Below are 9,005 nucleotides of genomic sequence, written 5' to 3'. Positions count from 1 at the left end.
CTCACGTAAACCTAAGACTGCTTGCGTTGCGTATCGTTGCTCTCGGTCCGTCTCTCTCTGTTCTTTCTTGCCTCGTCGACAGCCCGCCGTCGTTCGTTTTATCTTTAAACGAACGTTTCTGAGTCGGAGGACGAGCGCCAAGCAAAAGAATACGAATTAAAGAGCGGTCGAGGGCTCGTACGCGACGTACGAGCGATTGTTGGACGTTCGTCGGCGTTCGTCGCTGGATCGTGTGGAGACCGGCGTACGCATGCTCTCGATACAAATATATATGAAAAATCTATCGCGTTCACGGGAGACTCGCAAAACTACCTCCGTCTCTTCTCTGTCCCTTCTTGGCTTGACAACCCGCCGTCGTTCGTGTTTTACGAACGTTTCTGAGTCGGACGAAGCGCAAGAAGAAGGATACGAATTAAAAGAGCGCGGAGAGAACCGTCGTCGTCGACGCGGTTATCGAGATACACAGAGCGAGTTTTCTTCGTGGCCGATTTTTTTTTTCTTTTTGTATCAGCCTCTGCTACGTTTTGTTAGTCTTCGATAAGCACGAATGACCGCGCCCCCGACGTCGTCTTAAATGAATTTTTGGCGAGACTGAGAGAAAGCAAAAATATTTTTGAACAAAGTCAGTCGAGAGAGGAGAGAAAAGAGAACCAAGATATTAAAACCTAAACCTAAACTTGGTGGCGTAACGAAAAACTGTGTGCCTTAAAGAAACACAACCGTCTTTTCATCAAGATGTTTTTACTCGTACAGCCCCAGGGATCGAATACCCACTCCGTCTGTTCGTGCGGCAGAGATGTATTCTGCAGGCGCGAGACGACTGACGAGAAGACAACGAGGACCGTCGCATCGATGGGTCGTCGTTGCGTTTTTCATCCTCTGTGCTTTTTTCTGTTCTTCGTGAACCCAGAGAAAGCCGTAGATCCGGGAACGGACACACGAGATTTCTTCGAACGCTGATGACTTAGGGAGATGATCCCCAGCGTTGCGCGGAGATCGGAGAGTACGCGTACATGTATCGGGACGAATTTTTCCCCGTCGGTCGCGTATCTCTCTGCCCGCGCGCCTGGCCCAAAGCCACGTTCGTCGGAAATCAACGAAAAGTGTGTTACGATCTAGCGTGCGTCTACGATCGGCTATATTTAAGGGTGACGAAGAAGAGAAAAGCTCACGGTGTTGCGCAACGTTTCTGTACCCGATTTTAAGATGTGCATGTGAGTCCGTTACAAAGTTGTTCGGATCGTCGAAAATAGTCGTTTTCGTCGTCGTGCGAAAGAGAATAATCTCTGACATTGGCACGGAGAGATCGCGCAGAGGAAGAGAACGATCCTCTTTGGCGAGGCTCGAGAAAGACTAACGAAACTTGATTAGAGACGAGGTATACACGCGCCGTACGTACGACGTACGCGCGTGTGATTTTTTTTTGCTTTAAGGCGTTTCGGCGCTCCGAGTATTAGAGAAAAAGAGATCGTTGGTCATCCCATGTCTCTTCGTCGTCTATCGCTGGACCGCGCATCCTAACAGATCGCCGGTCGTCCAGTCCCCGAGTAATAAATTCACCCCGTTGTGTACGTCTCGCGCTCGCTTTTCCACTTGCGTGAGTTCCCGTGCGTTTTCGTCGTTGGTACAGAGCAAAGAAACCGATATGTTATATATATGTCGCGTGTTCGATCTCTGTGCCAGCAATAACAGGCGAAAACAAGGAACCGCTGGAATCGTCGAGAAGAGAGAAACGGCTACGGGAGATATATTATACATAACACGTATATATATATATATTATACAAAGAGGACGGGCGTTAAAAACCGGAGATCGTTACGGGTGTCTTGCGTGAGTCTTAGCTCGAACATGATACGACGAACGAAGTTTAAAAGGCACTTTGGCGAGATGCATAAAACGTTTCTCGATCGAGATAGAATATACGGTTCTCGATTCTATTCGAATTAATTTTTTTTTTTTATTTTTTTTTCTCTTTGAGGCGATTCTCGGAGAGAGAAATAAAAATAAAGACCCTCTGTCGCATTGTTATCAAACCGTCTTGCTTTTCTCGAATCGCGCCCACATGGCACGAAATTTTTTTTTCTTTGAAAAAAAAAAAATTGTCACCGTGTCGTGACGTTGAAGCGACCTCAGAGTAGGCGAGATCACCCGCTGAATTTAAGCATATTACTAAGCGGAGGAAAAGAAACTAACAAGGATTTCCTTAGTAGCGGCGAGCGAACAGGAATTAGCCCAGCACTGAATCCCGCGGTTCCGCCGTTGGGAAATGTAGTGTTCGGGAGGATCCGTTTATCCCGTGACGTCGAACCGCGTCCAAGTCCATCTTGAATGGGGCCATGTACCCACAGAGGGTGCCAGGCCCGTAGTGACCGGAACGCGTTTCGGGAGGATCTCTCCTTAGAGTCGGGTTGCTTGAGAGTGCAGCCCTAAGTTGGTGGTAAACTCCATCTAAGGCTAAATACAACCACGAGACCGATAGCGAACAAGTACCGTGAGGGAAAGTTGAAAAGAACTTTGAAGAGAGAGTTCAAGAGTACGTGAAACCGTTCAGGGGTAAACCTGAGAAACCCAAAAGATCGAATGGGGAGATTCATCGTCGACGGCGTCGGTGATCGTTGGTGAGCGATGCTCCGGGTGGGCCTTCGTGGTTCCATTGGCGAGGGCACGCCACCTTCGATTCGAACGCTCCGGCGTCGTAGTCGTGCACTTCTCCCCTAGTAGAACGTCGCGACCCGTTGTGTGTCGGTCTACGGCCCGAGCGGGTGACTGTCGCGTCGCTTCGGCGCACGCGGCAGACCCTCGGTCGCCCGGCCGACTGCACGACGGTACACTAGACGGTATCGGGCCGCAACCAATCCATTCTCGAATGTGTGTGCGTCTAGACCGCCGCAAGCGATCGTCGATCGTTCTCAGTTTTTACGGAGTTTAATTCCGTGCTGGGGCATCGGCAGCTGTTGGCTGGCGGATTTCTTGGACTGGCCGAGTCTCTGATTACCGGTCGGCGACGCTATTGCTTTGGGTACTCTCAGGACCCGTCTTGAAACACGGACCAAGGAGTCTAACATGTACGCGAGTCATTGGGACTTGTAAACCTAAAGGCGAAATGAAAGTGAAAATCGGCGCGCGTGCCCACCCTGAGTGGGTTGCGCGTGTCCGATCGAGGGAGGATGGGCCGCGAGACAATGCGGCCCCGCACTCCCGGGGCGTCTCGTTCTCATTGCGAGGAGAGGCGCACCTAGAGCGTACACGTTGGGACCCGAAAGATGGTGAACTATGCCTGGTCAGGACGAAGTCAGGGGAAACCCTGATGGAGGTCCGTAGCGATTCTGACGTGCAAATCGATCGTCGGAACTGGGTATAGGGGCGAAAGACTAATCGAACCATCTAGTAGCTGGTTCCCTCCGAAGTTTCCCTCAGGATAGCTGGCACTCGTCCGTTCTCATCGAACGCGTACGAGTCTCATCTGGTAAAGCGAATGATTAGAGGCCTTGGGGCCGAAACGACCTCAACCTATTCTCAAACTTTAAATGGGTGAGATCTCTGGCTTGCTTGGATCATGAAGCCACGAGATACAATTGTCGGATCAGAGTGCCAAGTGGGCCAATTTTGGTAAGCAGAACTGGCGCTGTGGGATGAACCAAACGTGGAGTTAAGGCGCCTAAGTCGACGCTTATGGGATACCATGAAAGGCGTTGGTTGCTTAAGACAGCAGGACGGTGGCCATGGAAGTCGGAATCCGCTAAGGAGTGTGTAACAACTCACCTGCCGAAGCAACTAGCCCTGAAAATGGATGGCGCTGAAGCGTCGCGCCTATACTCCGCCGTCAGTGGCAAGTGGGAAGGCACGCGAGTCTTTCGATCAATTGCGATCGTGGACCGTCCTTCATGAAGCTCTGACGAGTAGGAGGGTCGCGGCGGTGTGCGCAGAAGGGTCTGGGCGCGAGCCTGCCTGGAGCCGCCGTCGGTGCAGATCTTGGTGGTAGTAGCAAATACTCCAGCGAGGCCCTGGAGGACTGACGTGGAGAAGGGTTTCGTGTGAACAGCCGTTGCACACGAGTCAGTCGATCCTAAGCCCTAAGAGAAATCCTATGCAGATGAGGTGTCCTAAGATCATATATATATACACGAAAATATGCTATAACACAAAATGTGTAAAAAAGTTGAGCGAAAGATAAACACCCATTGGGCGAAAGGGAATCCGGTTCCTATTCCGGAACCCGGCAGCGGAACCGCATACCATTCGGGCCCTCGTAAGAGTGTTCGTCGGGGTAACCCAAAATGACCTGGAGACGCCGTCGGGAGATCCGGGAAGAGTTTTCTTTTCTGTATAAGCGTTCGAGTTCCCTGGAAACCTCTAGCAGGGAGATAGGGTTTGGAACGCGAAGAGCACCGCAGTTGCGGCGGTGTCCGGATCTTCCCCTCGGACCTTGAAAATCCAGGAGAGGGCCACGTGGAGGTGTCGCGCCGGTTCGTACCCATATCCGCAGCAGGTCTCCAAGGTAAAGAGCCTCTAGTCGATAGATTAATGTAGGTAAGGGAAGTCGGCAAATTGGATCCGTAACTTCGGAATAAGGATTGGCTCTGAGGAGCGGGGCGTGTCGGGCTTGGTCGGGAAGCGGGTTTGGCTGACGTGCCGGGCCTGGGCGAGCTGAACGGTCGAAACGGCGTCCCGGTCTATCCATTTCTCGTTTGCAACGGGTATGGAGACGATCGCGGTCGTCGCGTAACCCTGGATCCGAGCTCGGTCCCGTGCCTTGGCCTCCCGCGGATCTTCCTTGCTGCGAGGCTTCCGTCGCTCGACGATATCTAATTATCGTCGTTGCGCGCGGTCGTTCTCTTCGGCCGCCATTCAACGCTCAGCTCAGAACTGGCACGGACTAGGGGAATCCGACTGTCTAATTAAAACAAAGCATTGCGATGGCCCCCAAGGGTGTTGACGCAATGTGATTTCTGCCCAGTGCTCTGAATGTCAACGTGAAGAAATTCAAAAAAGCGCGGGTAAACGGCGGGAGTAACTATGACTCTCTTAAGGTTGTCAAAAGTCCCGTCATCGTACTAGTGACGTAATTGGCCCCTTAATGGGGTGCAATGTGTTGCGGGCCTTGGTGTCGCATGCGCTAATAAAGGCTTATGGGGGGATTCGCTGCGTACGGTCTTATGGTCGTGCGTAGCGATTTTTTTCCATTTAAGGCTTTTTTTATATACCATCGAAAAAGCAATACGCCGCTGGACTTAGCCGGATATCCGCTATGGAATTACTAGCGTCTGGTTCGGTGCGTACGCTAAAAAGCAATACGCCGCTGGACTTAGTCGCTCATTACAATAGGGAGGGGTTCGCTGCGTGCGGTCTTATCGATCGTACGTAGCGAATTTTTTTTCCTTTAAATCAATTCCCATCTACACCTAGGCGGTGTCCCCGGCAGTGCCAGCTGGGTATGTGCTATCATTTTGACACGCGCCAGAAAGCAATACGCCGCTGGACTTAGTCGCGCACACTGGAAGAGCAATACACCGCTCAACGTGGCGTTGTATGTGCTTGGAAGGTCTAAGAGCGAGCAGTTCGGTGGTGCTTTTGTCGGAAGGCTGCACGTTTCGGGTTTGGTGGCTGAGCTGGAAAGCAATACGCCGCTGGACTTCGATTCGCACACTCAGGGGGGGATTTTCGCTGCGTGCGGCCCTTGTTGGTCGTGCGTAGCGAAGTTTTTTTTTCCCTTTGAGCAAATTGACGAACATCTGGGAAGCGATGCGCCGCCGGGCCGTGCCTCACATTGCTGCCCCTCAAGGCCCTTAGCGTCTGGCCGCTACATAACGGCCTTGTCGCGGGGCCTTGGGGAGTCATAGGTACTCGGGGATAGGCAGGGCCTAGGCCCTGTCTATCCAAGTTGCACTCCTACCTCCTCGTGGTACCGCCGGTAACATGTTCGCTTCGCCAGCGTGGGGAAATATCCCCCGGGTGTTAGCGGACATGGCCAAACGGAGTGTAGCGACGAAGGGACGTGAGCTGAACAAACATCATCGGCCGTGCCGAAACGGGAAATGGAGTACCGTGAAGAGGAGGATGTTAAACCAACAACAAGGAACTCGTTCCTTCATACCTATGACGACCTGGCTAATCAAAGGACATGAGATGGATGATGGATGGAATTAAATACTTCGGATACACATATTCTTGTTTCAATGTTCGATTCAACCGAAGCCTCGGACGCGACGCCTCTCGATCCCGGAGGCGCCGTGGCGGATTTTTCCGCTTCTCAGGGGATCATGGGTGACGACCAAGCTAGCCAACGGACAACGAGTTATGGAATTACGGTACCTTTAGTGGGCGATCGGGTTGCGTGTCCAGTATGTGAAGAGAAGGGAATAAACCTTTTCTTCATGTCGTTATCCGACCTGAACAAGCACCTCGATCTACACCATACAGATGCGCATATTAAATGGAGTTGTCTCTGTGGGAAAAGTTTCTCGAAACTTCATGGGACCCAGTGCCACATTCCTAAATGTACAGGCACTGGTCAAAAGGCAGTGGGAAAATATAAGTGTGAAGCATGTCCCATGAGTTTCGGGACCCAGAGAGGACTCTCGACCCACGAAAGGCATGCGCACCCTGCCCTAAGAAATCAGAAAAGAAGGGGACCGGACCCCCCAAAAGATAAAAATTGGACGGAAGTAGAACTTAGTCTCTTGAGAGAGCTTAATGAAAAATTTAAAAATCATAAATATCCAAACAAAGAAATAAATAAGATCCTCACAAACAAGACCTTAGACCAGATCAAATATCAGAGAAAAAAGCTAAGACTGGTCGGTGAGGCAACAAGCTCTCAGGAGGCTAATTGGGCAACAGTGGGAGGGTGCGATCTCGTGGATCCAGGCAATGCGTCTTCAAATGCGCCTGAGATCCGCGTTGACAATGAGTCTCTTAGTGCATGGAGACTCAGCCTGGAAGAAGCCATACTGACGACAGCCGACGTACCTCCTGTTTTAAGTGAGGCCTACGATCGGCTGGAAAATATTTTTAAATTAAACCAAGGGAACGAGGAAGCCCTTGGTAAAGAATTAAATAATTTTATTGCACATCTCTATGAAATTATAAAGAAAGTCAATACAATAGAGATCACTAAATGTAATTTAAGTCGGAATAAGCCCCAAATGGGACATAAAAAGAACAGCCGCAACGCAAGAAAGCGGTTTTCATACGCACGATGCCAGGATCTGTTTTATGAGTGTCCAAAGAAGTTGGCCGATGTCGTTATCAACGACGATCGCGCATACCTGGAACCAGCCAGGCAGCCACCGGCAGCTGAAGAAGTCAAGAGACACTATAAAGAATTATGGGGGCAACAAGGACCATCTAGTGTCCCGTTTATTAATGATCAATGTGTCTCTAAGCTGTCGTTAAACGAAATTTTTACGCCGATAGCTGTTGAGGATGTGGCGGAGAAAATTAGAAAGATCAGAAAGAAAGCCGCGGCAGGTCCGGATGGATTAACAAAAGAACACCTAACGATCCCCGGACTGCCTGAAATATTATCTAAAATCTATAACATCTGTTTATATAGTTCCTGTTATCCTTCCATATGGAAGCGTAACAGGACTACATTAATTATGAAAGCAAAGAAATCGGGCCATAAGGTCGAGGATTGGAGACCTATTACGATAGGTCCCATTCTCGGCCGAATTTTCTCCTCCATCCTTGACAGAAAGTTAAGGAGAGGTATTGTATTGAACCTAAGGCAGAAGGGTTTTACATCCGAAAACGGATGTAAAACCAATATCGAACTTTTAAATTCTGCCTTGAATACAAGCAAAAACGGGGGCGGCGGGATATTCACGATCGTGGATATCTCGAAGGCGTTCGATACGATACCCCATTCGGCTTTAACACCTTGCCTGGCTAGGAAAGGTGTGCCGGCCCCAATAATTAAATTAATCAAAAATATGTACGTGGATAATTCCACAACAATTCGGACCAAAAACAAAGTTGGGGTCGAGATCAAGATCCTGAGAGGAGTCAAGCAGGGCGATCCCCTGTCGCCCTTGCTTTTTAACTTATGTCTCGATCCACTGCTGGAGACGATCGAAGAATCAACCAGTGGCATCAAAGCGAATCAAAATCAAAACAGAGGAATCCCTGTTCTGGCGTTCGCGGACGATGTAGTGTTGTTGGGCGCAAACGAGAGGGAGGCGCAGCGCCAGGTGGACGCCCTCCACGAATATCTGAGTGGCCTGAACATGCAGTTATCTAGAGAAAAGAGCCAAACATTCCAGATTGTCTCGAAAAGAGACACCTGGTATGTTAAAGATCCAGAAATAAGGCTCGACGGGCTGAACGTTCCATCTACAGACCCGGATGAGGCATTCAGATATTTAGGCGCCAAAATGGGGCCTTGGAAGGGTGTTCATTGTGGCATCGTGGTACCCGAGATTCTGAGCGTGGTCAGGAGAATCAGAAAACTCTCCCTGAAACCATGCCAGAAGATCGAGCTCATCACGAAATACGTCTTCCCTCGCTATATATACCATCTTTTGATCAGTCCGCCCAGCGACACTGTATTGAAATTGCTGGATAGCGAAGTCAGACAGGAGATCAAGGCCATCCTCCATCTAGTGCCTTCAACTGCCACTGGTTTCTTTTACGCCCCGAAGAGCTGTGGGGGGCTGGGAATGCCTAGATTTGAGCACATCGTCAAACTAGGTATTCTTAAAAGCGCAATTAAAATGAAAGAGTCGATCGATCCAGCGGTCTCGGGACTTTTTAATGACGAAACAGAAAAAAGATTAAAGAAAGTGGCCAACTCACTCAGGATCAATTGGCCGGCTTCCTTGGACGAGATTGAGAGGGCAAGAAAGCGTTTGAAAGGCTCCCATATACAACTCTGGGGAGACCTAAGAAGTCAGGGACAAGGGGTACCTGACTTCTCCAAAAGCAGAACTGGTAACGTGTGGTTGAGCGAGTACAACCTGCTCAAGCCATCGAGATTCATCGATGCCTTGAGACTCAGGACAAAC

At 50.1% G+C, this 9,005-nt stretch overlaps 1 pseudogene; it reads left to right on the top strand.

Annotated features, from left to right (window-relative positions):
* Positions 1 to 2,124: 2,124 nt before the first annotated feature.
* Positions 2,125 to 9,005, top strand: part of LOC139997190 (large subunit ribosomal RNA) — an 8,881-nt pseudogene continuing 2,000 nt past the window's right edge.

The sequence above is a fragment of the Bombus fervidus genome, unplaced genomic scaffold, assembly GCF_041682495.2.
Source record: "Bombus fervidus isolate BK054 unplaced genomic scaffold, iyBomFerv1 scaffold0037, whole genome shotgun sequence".
Taxonomy (NCBI): Eukaryota; Metazoa; Arthropoda; class Insecta; order Hymenoptera; family Apidae; genus Bombus; species Bombus fervidus.
Note: the sequence above shows the minus strand (reverse complement) of the source record. Positions and strands in the feature narration are given on the sequence as shown.